The sequence below is a fragment of the Polypterus senegalus genome, chromosome 11, assembly GCF_016835505.1.
Source record: "Polypterus senegalus isolate Bchr_013 chromosome 11, ASM1683550v1, whole genome shotgun sequence".
Lineage (NCBI taxonomy): Eukaryota > Metazoa > Chordata > Cladistia > Polypteriformes > Polypteridae > Polypterus > Polypterus senegalus.
The window spans coordinates 16,301,139-16,313,671 of NC_053164.1; the positions used below are offsets into that span (position 1 = coordinate 16,301,139).

General features: G+C 43.8%; 1 protein-coding gene across 1 annotated transcript in view; it reads right to left on the reverse strand.

Annotated features, from left to right (window-relative positions):
• Positions 1-2,014: 2,014 nt before the first annotated feature.
• The window catches only part of mrpl28 (mitochondrial ribosomal protein L28), a 48,032-nt gene continuing 37,513 nt past the window's right edge, over positions 2,015-12,533 (reverse strand). Inside the window, exon 7 of the transcript XR_005635500.1 lies at positions 2,015-2,185. The gene's annotated coding sequence lies outside the window, so the exon portion shown is untranslated. The remainder of the gene's footprint in view (positions 2,186-12,533) is intronic.

Genomic DNA, 12,533 nt, shown 5'->3' on the forward strand with positions numbered 1-12,533 from the left:
TAGTGTCCTGCGTTTTTAGAACTGTGACCTTAAATGCCTACTGTAAGCTGTTAAGGTCTTAACGACCATTCCACAGGTGCATTATGGTTAATTGAACATGCATGGAAAACATTGTTTAAACCCTTGACAATGAAGATCTGTAAAGTTATTTGGATTTTTAAAACATTATTGTTGAAATACACAGTCCTGAAAAAGGGACGTTTCTTTTTTTGCTGAGTATACATGTACTATTTGTTAATTATCTATTTATTGATTGACTGGAAAACTTGGGGGTTGGTGGCAGGATTGGCACTCCAGAAACAGTAAAAACACCTCACACTGCTGTGAAATAAATGACTGAACACACAACGAAGGTTTCGGGCAGCCACCCGTATAGTTTTCCTGGCTGCAAAAGGCTTTCAGTTGAGTACAATGTGGACAGATTCGAGTCCAAAGTAGAACTGATTGAGTGTGAAGGATGAGGAGTTTTTATAGTCGGTTCCCAGGAAGTGATATCCGCGGGGACCAGGACAGGAAGTGACATCGTTGGGGGTGGGACAGGCAGGATTTCTCGTATCTGGTCTACGGAGAGAAAAGAGAGAGGTTAAGAGTAACCCGGCCTGGCGTGGATTTAACATTTTCTGGTCCCATTGGTTGACTCCCAAGCGCACGTGTGTGACACTCTTCAGTGTGGTGTTGAGGTGTCACCCGTTGCACAGCTGCACTCGGATCTCAATAAGGGTGGTTTGCCATGTGGTGGCTGTGGCGACACGCTGCAATGCTCCCAAACTCTCCTCTCTTCTCCTCCTCTCTGTATTATCTCTCCTGCGAGTCTGTATCCTTGTTTCTTACGTTTCTGTTGCTGTATGTATTGTGGACCACCAGGGGCCACACCAGCCGCTACACACACCGACGCAGGACACGAGTTCAGCACACACATTTTTATTTTTCTTCTTTTCCATGTGGGAAACGCTTCCCCCCCATTTCCCACGTTCACAGCCCAGTCACAAGCACAGGAAACACAGCCCAGTTGTCTTCTTTCTTTCGCCTTTCTCTCTATCCGGCGCCACCCCTCCTGGTGAGCTTTGTCGCCCTTCCACCCGACTACTGCCTCATCGAGTAGTGGCCGCTGGCTCTATTTATATGGCACCTGGGTGCTTGATGTTCTTCTTCCGGCAGCACTTCCGGGTGCGGTGAAAGTGCTGCAAGAAAGGACCCCCAACAGTTCCTGCAGCGCCCCCTGGCAGCGCCCAAACTCCAATTCCCAAGGAGCCTTGTGGGAGACCGAGGCACCACTGCAAACAACAGGGGGCTGCTATCTGGTGCTTCAGGGAAGGTAATGCCCTGAGTACATTCAATCTCCCCCGGTTCTTCTACTTTCAAGGCGTCCCGGCCATCCATCATAGCATCTAATTACAATCTAATAATAATGAACAATTCAAAGTAGAACATCATGAAAGAAGCCTCATAATGGCTTCCTTGACTTTCATTGACACAGTTCTTGTCCTCACGTTGAACAATGGTGACTACAGACTCCAAAAGGTGGAAGCAGGCCAAGGTATCTCATGAAGCCATGCAACCCACCTGAGGAATCATAAACACCTCTGATGCCAATTGTCCTAAACGTTATGGTACCCTTAAATGGGGGAGACGTGTATATAAAAAGTGTTGTCATTTCTGCATGTCTGCATACCTCCTTCAGTGAAAGTCTGCAATGTGCACTTTTAATCGCAATGTCGGAATTTTTTAATTTTTAATTTTAAATTGTGGAACAGAGGGAGCAATCAATGACCAATGTGTCTTTGCCACAGACATGGGGGCACTGTATTGCGTGCTCGCCCTCAGTTGTTGTCATGATCTCTACGTGCCATCAATCCCACCGACAACACCAGAAATACCAGTGATTTGCACGAGTGCTGCTTGCTTTAACATAACACTGTAACAAAATAAGAACATGAAACTGGAGGTCAAGAGTTGGGGAATTGCCCCGTATAATGTTTCATGGTCTTGAATCACATAATGGTTTCTTGGTGCTTTTACGTGACAGGAAATACAAATGAAGGAAATCAAAGGCAGATGTGACGTTGATGGAAGGAGAAGAGGGGATGACATCATAGGTCATTCAGGGAGAGCCGGAACAGAAGTCCTCTGTATTAACCAGAATGGACGTGCGCACGTGGGTCTTACGTTTTAGTCTTCTGTCTTTCTGTTGACGAAAGGGATAAAAAGGCGTTAATGCTTCGTTTAAATCCCCTACCTTCCATTATTTTGTGCTGTGTTGAGCCCTTTGGCTGTCCCATATTCACGCGTGTGTGATAACATGAAGAATCTCTGTTACACGTTGTAAGGACGTTTAAGGTTTGGAGCAAAATACGACAAAGGGTTGGTAGTGACACCACCAGATCATTGCTATTGTTGAACTGCATTTTCCTTTTTTCCCAAAAGATGTAACATTACCAAGAGTTTCATCGGGAGGACCAGGCCCCTCATGCACCCTATGATCATCAGAGATGACTGCATGGAGAGGGTACAGACCTATAAATACCTGGGAGGGCAGCTGGATGATAAACTGGACTGGACTGCCAATACTGATGCTCTGTGCAAGAGAGGACAGAGCCGACTATACTTCTTTAGAAGGCTGGCGTCCTTCAACATCTGTAATAAGATGCTGCAGATGTTCAATCAGACGGTTGTGGCGAGCGCCCTCTTCTATGCGGTGGTGTGCTGGGGAGGCAACATAATGAAGAAGGACGCCTCACACCTGGACAAACTGGTGAGGAAGGCAGGCTCTGTTGTAGAAGTAAACTTGGACAGTTTGACATCTGTGGCAGAGCGACGGGCGCTGAGCAGACTCCTGCCAATCATGGAGAATCCACTGCATCCACTGAACAGGATCATCTCCAGACAGAGGAGCAGCTTCAGCAACAGACAGACTGCGGTCACCATCCTGCTCCACTGACAGACTGAGGAGACCCCACACTATGTGACAGTACGAATTCAGTTCCACCCGGGGGGGTTAAACATTAATATACAAAGTTATACAAAGTTATTGTATATACCTGCCTCACACTCTCCACCCTGCATTTTATTAACTCACGCTGCATTTTTTATCACTTTTTCAATTTAATATTGTTTTTTATCAGTATGCTACTTCTGGATTATGTGAATTTCCCCTTGGGATTAATAAAGTATCTATCTATCTATCTATCTATCTATTATATAGTGCTTTTCATATCTATCTATCTATCTATCTATTATATAGTGCCTTTCCTATCTATCTATCTATCTATCTATTATATAGTGCCTTTCCTATCTATCTATCTATCTATTATATAGTGCATTTCACATCTATCTATCTATCTATCTCTGTCTCGACTGACAGCTCATGGCTTCTTCACGGAGATGGAGCGATCACGCGACGTACAGGGTTTGTCATAAATGTTATTCCATCTCTGTCATATCGATGTCTTTTTACAAGTTCACTGTAGTCCGGCATTTCCAAAACACCCCACCTTTCTCGAGCTGCGCGTGCCAATCTCTACCTGAATGCCACTTTCTGGCAGCTCCTACCGAGTGCGGGCAGCTGATGAGCTCTCCTCGGTCCTGGGGAACTTAGGCGTAGCTTTCAAAAATAAGAAAACTGATAAAAATGCTTTTACTCCCAAAGAGGAGGACCCGCTTTGCGTCGCTCTGAGATTTTTTGAGCCTGTTAGGGCCGCCTTCCTTCTCTGAGATGAATGATAAAGGTGGTCACTGATTTAACGTTCAATTTTTAAAGCCTTGCTGAGCTTTCTGCGTTGCGAGCAGCGGGAGACGTTCACCTGTAAATGACGTACGATTTCATTTTTATTGTGAGCTCATTCTAAGTGAAGGGCGCTATATAGCAATGAAGTGAACTGAATCGTGTATGGCGGGGGGCTTCAGATTGGCCTGTCTCCTATTCCCGCGTCTCGCTCCGTTTACAGCTTTTGAGATGCTACTAAGTAAATACATGTCAGACAGAAACCAGAATGGGAATGGGTGGGCTGGCCACCGAGCCTCGAGTATGGCGGTCACTCATTAGGACAGCTGCCACAAGTGAGTGTCCGAGCTCCACGGATGACACGTCTCTTCATCAAATGCCCAGTACTTTCAAAAATGCCACAGGGCTGCCATTTGGGGTCTGTGGGTGACCATGAAGAACAAAAAGCAGAAGCCAAAGCCGTACCCAGACCGAATAAAGCAAATGCACAACCTATTATTATGGCCATTGTATTGTGCGAAACTATCAGCATTAAACAAATAACAACCCATCATGGCAGACAGCACAAGAACGCCCTCTTTATTAAACTGGATGGGAGCCAACAGATAAGCCATTTATTGGAAAGCCCCCCTGTCTGTCATGCTTACAGAAGAACAAACTGTGGGACAAAATCCGACAGACAAGAAGACAAAATAATAAAAACAATTACAGTAGCCATGGAAACACAGAGAACTGCCTGTCACTCAAGCTTGATTTGTTTACAGCACCTTTCACGATGAGCACTGACATTAAGCACACCGCACAATGAGCAGCAGTACAGGCCTGTCCAATGCAATATCATAACAAGGTATTCCCCCCAACACCCCTGGGATTTTCCGGATCTTTGAAATTCCGTCTGATCAGATCAAGCCTTACAAGAGATAAACAACACCTTGTAGTGACTGAGCGATACCAAATTCAGATTTTTCAATTGCAGGGACTGACCTTAAATGGGAGTCCTTCTGTTCCTAGCCCGATATAAAATGGCAGACACAAAATATTTGAGCAGCCAAAAGAGAGAAAATGGGCTAAGGTCAAAAGCCAGGAAAGTCATTAAAACCAAAATACTCTTTACAAGAGCACAGGGTTCAAGGAAAAGTGCTGGGGATCAGGGGGATACCCTGCTTGAGGTCTGGTTTGAAATAAGGAAAAAAAAAGAAAGATGTACAAAAAGAAATACTGATGTCCTCTGTTGATGGCTCCTCCAGGCTGGTATGAAAAAGAAAGGTGCCTTTAAAATGAACGCCGTCCTCTTAATAGCAAGTCTGTAAAAGAATGTCGACATCTGAGAGGTTTAAAGACTATGGAAGCCAGAAACCAGAAGTGATGTCAGTTGTCTTCTGGTGTTTCCTTCTCCACACTAAAAGTGAACTAAAAGCAGACTAGAAGTTTGGTAAGGATTTTATGAGAATGCCAGAGAGTAAGGTCAGGTAAAGACCCCCTCAAGCCCCTGGGTGACTTAATAAATATAAATAATAATAAATAAAAAATGCAACATACCGACACCCTGCTGTTTGGTTCACACACAAGCTCTAGCAGTAAAGAGGGGCAGGGGGTTAGGTGTGCCTACACCTGATCATTTCATCAAGCAGGGTGGTCACCCTTGGTGATTTTGATGTGTGGACACCTGATTGTTGTTGGAATTGGCAGGGAGGATTGTGAGTAATGAAAAGACCCCTTGCTGTCACAAGCCCCTGGCTGCACACCTAGAACTCCCTGATGCTAAACCCACCCAAGCCTGAGAGCAAGGCTGGATTAAGACCCCCACAGGCCCCTGGGTGACTTAATAGACAGAGCTCCTCAGCAGAGAGCTGATCATACTTTAAACAATGCAGCACACAGACACTGTCTGGTTTACACTTCACGCTCAGACCGCTTACACGCACGCATCATGGCTGCCACGCATTCCCAGCGTTCTTTTGACGTGTCCTCTGAGCACATCCTCAGAAAGTACGGTGACACATCCGCGAGTTGTAGAATCAGCAAAAATATAGGTGGGCTGTGTGTGCACGTTTTGATAACATGACGTCAGCATCGTTGTTTACTATCGACATGTGACGACAGGCTTGCAGCTAAAAACTGGATCAATGTACGCACTTCGCTGTTTGATGAATGGATCGATGCGGTGAAGCAAATCATCAAACTTAAATGCTAACAAGCAAATGTCTTCTTCCATTTCTTGTAGAGGCAATACAAGCATCGCATATTTCCCATCATAATGAAGCAATACTATTAAAGGTCTCGCATACCATCTTCTGTGTCACCATCTTTTTTGCACATGCGCAACAGCATCAGAATGCAAAGAGTTTTATTTTTAACATTTTTCTTCCCTCAACTTACAACACAGTGAAACTGGACGTTGCTTTCTCGCCGTGCTGATTTGTCACACTGCCACCTGGTGGACCCCTCAAGACTTACTTAAAGTACGCGCAAAAGTATAGACAGTGCACTGCTTGCGTAGCAGCAGAATCGTTGAGCTGACACGTCACGTACTGCTAAATATTTCCTCGACCTGACAGTAAAGTGGCACAAGGGGTTTGGAGTGCCAACACCAGATTGTTACATCAAGTGGAGGGGTGGAATCCCTTTGGTAATTTCGCCACACTTTTGAGGATTGTGTTTAGTGCCATCGCAGACCCCTGGGCACACCCTGAACATTGATCCGCTCATGTCTGAGAGACAAAAACAAAGCTCGGATAAAAACGCTCAACATAAATCAAGTCTTACTTTTGAGGAAAATTTTTAAACCAGTGCCCATATTTATCAAGTGTCTCCAAGCAGGTAAGTAATCCTAACTGGCCCAAAAGTCTCAGAGTTACATAAATGTGGTCCTACATAAAATCATTTTTATCAAATTTTGTAATTCCCAAATCACCAGAAGTTCTAGGATGCGGTCGGAACAAAGGCTGGAGCAATCTGATTTACTCCCAAGGGCAGCCATACTTGACCGGAAAGAAGGAAGTGCAAAATTTGCTAAAGTAAGTGACTGCACAAGCAGGAGACACACCGTACGTAAAAGCCACATGTTCGTCACACTAACAACGGGAGTTGACTGATCACCAGCTGCTAACAAATGATGACATCATATGTAAAAACCTGGAAGAGAAAACTGCAGTACAAGATGGTTGTGACCAAGTCAATGATGGAGAGGAACTCCAGAACAAATCAAGAGAAGCAGAGAAAGCTGACCAGGAAAGGAACAAAGCATCATCTACACCAAACCATAAGTACAACTACTTTGAATCCTGAGAACTATGAATGGTAACTTAATAGTTAGGATAAAGCCAGCTAACGTATTATGGTGTTGGCGCCACAGCAAATGAAATGTAATCACCTGTACGAAGAGCAAGACGTTAGCTGTTTTAAGTTTCTTCCTAAATCCAGTAAGAAAGAGCAGAGCAGCACCTCGCACACACACGCACAATCTGGGCTTGAGGGAGAATAAGGTGGTGAATCGACACCACCTTCACGGTGCAGACAGTGAGAAATTTATAACCAGCTAAAGAACTTGTTTGTTTTGACCAAATGAATTAAAAGATCAGAATTCATAAGTTATGTGCCTTGTCTACAGGAAAGGAAAAGTTCAACTTTAGCTAGTGTACACTTTTACGTTTGTGTTGTTGTTTATTGTCCTTCATTTATGCGTCTATTGTCACACACGCACATTTGTTGACCACCTTATAGGCTCAAATCAGGTATGCGATGTTACACCAGGACGAGTGGTGGCTATGACGCTAAAGGTTTTGTCACTCCCCTCCGCAGCTCAAAGAAGACGCCCCTTGAGGACGAGTGACTCCGACCCCCTTCCTCTGAGACACTTCACCTCTATCCCGGGATGTAGCACGTCAGTCTTCTGGTTTATTGAATCAAGCGTGTTTGAGTTATTCATTGACAGACAGTTGATCTCCATGTCCAAACCCCAGAGAAAAGGAAAGGTAGTTAATGTAGACTTTTGCCAATTTATATTTGTAAACTGTAGAGATCTCTTTGTATTTCTGGTGCCCAGGCTGGAAGGTGAAAACAGAGGAGTCTGACATCTCCTAAATGAGCAGATCATGGAAACTCCACACCAGATGAAGTTCAGACCTGGGCTCCTAAAGATGTGAGGCAGAAGCATTGATCACCTCAGGCGTATGGCCGTCTGTACATTATCGACAGCTTCTTGGGTCACGGTGACCAAGGTCAAGTGTGGCAGCCCTGGGTGTATGGATGGAATGACAGTCCATCACTGGGTGTGCCAGCCTACTATGCATGTCTTATAAGGTAGGAAGAAACCATAAGAAGTCCATATTGTCGTGAGTTTGCCAGAAATATCCATATTTTTATATATCCACTGTAAGTGCCAGATTTCGGCTTCGATATTCACAGCTGCACCCATGTTGTTTACAGTAATGGCTTCAGGGGTTAATACGAGGCCATCAGCTGTCGTATCTACACCAGGGTTCCTCCTCTGGATGGGATTTAAGTTCATGTTTGATACGAGCTCTCGTGATTATTTTTGATTCTTTAATTTATACACATAATGTTTATTCTTTATTGTTAGTTTCCTGTGTTGTGTACCACATGTGTCAGGGGTGATTCCCCAAGAGGCGGGGCCACCTGCCAATCACAGCCCAGGACTGCCCAGCACCGTGTAAACTGGAGGGCCGTCCATCATTCCTGGTGGTTCATTTCAAATGTGCTGTGGAGTGGAGAGTTTACTTGTGTTTTGCTGTTCTTTGTGCTTTTTGTGATTCCCTGGATTTTTGAACCTGTGCTCTGTTTTTGCGACTGTGCTTGCTGTGGATTGCGTTGTCAAATCTTTTGTCATGCAGACTTTGAAGGGGATTGAATATTTTTGCACGGTGCTGTAGATAGACATGAAAGGCGCTATATAACACATTCCACTGTTCAGTCTCACAGCACTCCCGCTGCAACACTCCACCCGCCCTGGTACCTGTTTAAAGTCCCTCACTGCTTCCATGGGGTCCGAGTGACTCCCCATTTCCTTGAGGCAGTCCACAGCAGACCGGTTGTAGACGTCGCACCAAGACTGACAGATTTTTGCTTCTTAATAAGTGTGATCGAGCGGTGGAAGGACAGACAGGAAACCTTTGAAAGTTGAGGACGCCAACCGGGCCGACCCTTGTAATCATCGCGAGAAGTAACGAAAAAACGCACAAACGCTGTTTTCAATCGGGGATTCCTCCTTCTTTGAGGTTAACGAGAGTCACGTGCTCCGCTGTGCAGCTCGTTCGGGTCTTCTGCCAAAAGATGCCTCATTCTTAATCAATGCATCTTTTATAGCGAAACTTCTGGAAGGGGCGGGGTTAAGTGCCCTTATTGGGTGGCTTCTTGGAGCTGCGAGGGAAGAAGAAGAACAGGACAAAGCAAGCGGTAGCCCCCCTCTCGTTTCGGCAGGTTATTACATACCTTTCCCCAGCCCTCAGAGGAGTCCTCCGATGCCCTGGAATGACACAAGTCTCACCACTTCTTAGCAGCTTCTCTGTCATTTTCTCAGGTCTGCTGCACCAGCGTTACAATATTTATAGTTTTAGTAAACATCATTTCTAGAACAATTGAAGACATTGGTAGACTAATACCAAAGAAGAACAAAGAGAAATGTTAACAATTGTTAATCTTAAAATACTAGAAAAAGTCGCCAATCAGCTTCAGTCACACCTTACGCATCACAATTTATCTGAGAAATTCCAGTCTTTTTTCCGCACTGGTCATAGTACATAAATGGCACTAACGCAGATTAAAAATGACTTTCTGATATCCTCTGATGAAGGAAACTCCACTGTAATTATGTTGTTAGACTTAAGTGCAGCATTTGACACCATTGACCATCCTATTTTACTGCACAGGCTAGAAAATGATGTTGGGCTTACAGGCCCCGTGCTCGCTTGGTTTAGTTCTTATTTATCAAATCGATTCCAGTATGTACAGAAATGTGCTGACAGGACTCCATCATTATACACAAAAGTTCAATATGGTGTCCCGCAGGGCTCAGTACTGGGACCTTTACTGTTTTCACTTTACATGCTTCCACTGGGATCTCTCATTAGGAAACATAATGTTAATTTTCACTCGTATTAAGATGACACCCAGTTATACCTTTCTTTTAGATCAAATGAATGTTGTCTTTAATTAGTTGTGTTAGTGAATTAAAGGAGTGGATGGATGAGAGCTACTTGTCTTTAAATACAGATAAAACAGAGATGTTAATTGTTGGAGGGAATGACGCTGATCACAACAATATTCTGTCATCATTTAACTCAGTTGGAATCACCATTAATTTCACTGAATCAGCCCGCAATCTCGGAGTTCTCTTTGACTCTAGCAGGTCATTTAAAGTGCACATTACACAGTTGTCCAAATCATGTTTCTTCCATCTTACAAATGCTGGGAAATTAAGGCGCTTTCTAAATAAACAGGATTCTGAGAAATTAATTCATGCATTTATTTCTAGTAGGATTGACTGCTGCAATGCAACTTCACTGGATGTTCAAACTGTTCTTTATACAGCCTCCAGTTAATCCAAAAATGCTGCTGCAAGAATTATTACAAGAACAAGAAAATATGAACACATAATTCCAGTTCTTAAATCCGTACACTTGCTCCCAGTTACGCTTAGGGCAGATTTCAAAATCCTCCTTTTAACATATAAAGCATTAAATGGCCGAGGTCCGGCTTACTTGTCTGAACTTATCATGACTTAGGATCTCAAGATGCCGGTCTACTTATGATTCCAAGAATTAATAAAATAACAGTGGGAGGTCGAGCTTTTAGTTACAGGACCCCTGAACTGTGGACTGGTCTGTCTGCTACTATAAGAGATGCCCCTTCGGTCTCAGCTTTCAAATCCCAGCTGAAGACTCACTACTTCAGTTTAGCACACCCTGACTAGAGCTGCTGATTAACTGTGCAGACTGCATCTCTGTTGTTGGTCATTAGCACTAAAACATCAGTAATATGATTGTTATAATTGGATACTAACCCTCACCTATTCTGTTTCTCTTCTCGGTACTCAAATGTGGCACTTGATGCCACGGCCCACCTGCCAAGTTGTTTTGCCTGCCTAAGGTAAAGTCATCCCTGATGGAGGATCACAGGAATTGTCAGGTAGAGGGGTCCTTTCATCGGATTGGCTGGCCAAGCACTGACTCAGCTTGGTATGGCCAATAGGAGGAGGCAGCTTGTAGCGGTCAGAAGCCGCTAAGATTCACACCGTCGAGAAAGACGGTGATTTATTTATTTTATATGAGGATTACCAGGGACAACCCCAGCCTTGGCATGACCCCCACACACACACACTACAGAGACAAAGAAAACGCACTGGGAACTTAAACGACAAAAAGTATAATGAAATAAAATTACTAAATGAAAACAATAATACCACCCCTGATCCCTTCGGCGATATTACAATTAACAGATAAACATGACAAACACGCAGTAAAGTCCATGTATGAAATAATAGCGGTGAAGTTATGTCCAGTGATTTGAATGAAGCGAGGGAAATGGAAAAACACAGTCCTACCGGCAGTTGCTGAAGTAAGTTGACAGATGAATGGTTCAGGAGCGCTCCTTCTTCCGTGAAAGCCAAATAATCCAGACAACGTCCTCAGTAACAGTAAACAGGTAGACGAATGATTCCAGACCCCAACAAACAACACAATCCAGGACACGAAGATGTAAAGCAGGAAAACGACAGGCAGTTCCACAGATAAATACAAGCACAAAACAACCAAAACAAAACTTTTTTTTCCTCTTCGTCCCCTGCCCTCCTTTTGAACCCCTCTGGCCACCTTTGCCCCCAACAGCCCTGCAAGGACTGCTGGGAGATGCAGTTCTAACCAATGGTAGCACTGCTACAAGCTTGATGGCTGAGGTCTAAACCAATCCAAATCCTATTATGTGATAGCATCTACTGTTAAATTCTGCTCCATACTTGTAAAGGTTTTATTTGTATACTGTATTGAGGATTTGTTCTGTTCTGTGTATTGTATTGTATTGACCCCCTTTTTTCTTTTTGACACCCACTGCATGCCCAACCTACCTGGAAAGGGGTCTCTCTTTGAACTGCCCTTCCCAAGGTTTCTTCCATTTTTTCCCTACAAGGGTTTTTTTGGGGAGTTTTTCTTTGTCTTCTTAGCAAGTCAAGGCTGGGGGGCTCTCAAGAGGCAGCCCATTGCGGCACTTCTTGTGTGATTTTGGGCTATACAAAAAAAGAAATTGTATTCTGTTGTATTGTATTAAATGCCCTCCCCTGCTATTGCTCCACCACCGACCCTAACATAAATTCCCATGTTCTTTTCCATGCATAGCTCTCCATTTTTTATGACGGGATGCATTTTACATCTTAAAGTAATGCAGGATTTGCATTTTAACGGCCAGTTGAACTTTTTATTACATTTCTAAGTGTCCACTCCCTTCAGTTCCTGCCCGTTTCTCCAGAGTGACCGTCTTGAGACAGACAGAGCAGCCCACTTGACGTGCCCACCATTGCCACTGTGCGTCTCAGTCGATGTGCCCCCTCACCTGCCGATCAATAAACTAGCTCTTTGAACTAAATTCTCCTCCGCCGTTTTGACTTTTTTTTTAACATAATGTATAAAAATCAAATGTCATCTCCTGAGATATTTTATTAATTCTTTAAAATTGTAATGAGTTTTTTTTTTTTTTTTAAGATACTTTACCTGGGTCTAATGAAGAAAGGCACTATAAAAAGGATCCTGACAACCTTAAACAAATAAAATGTGACCAGGAATATGGAAGTAGAATTTATGAA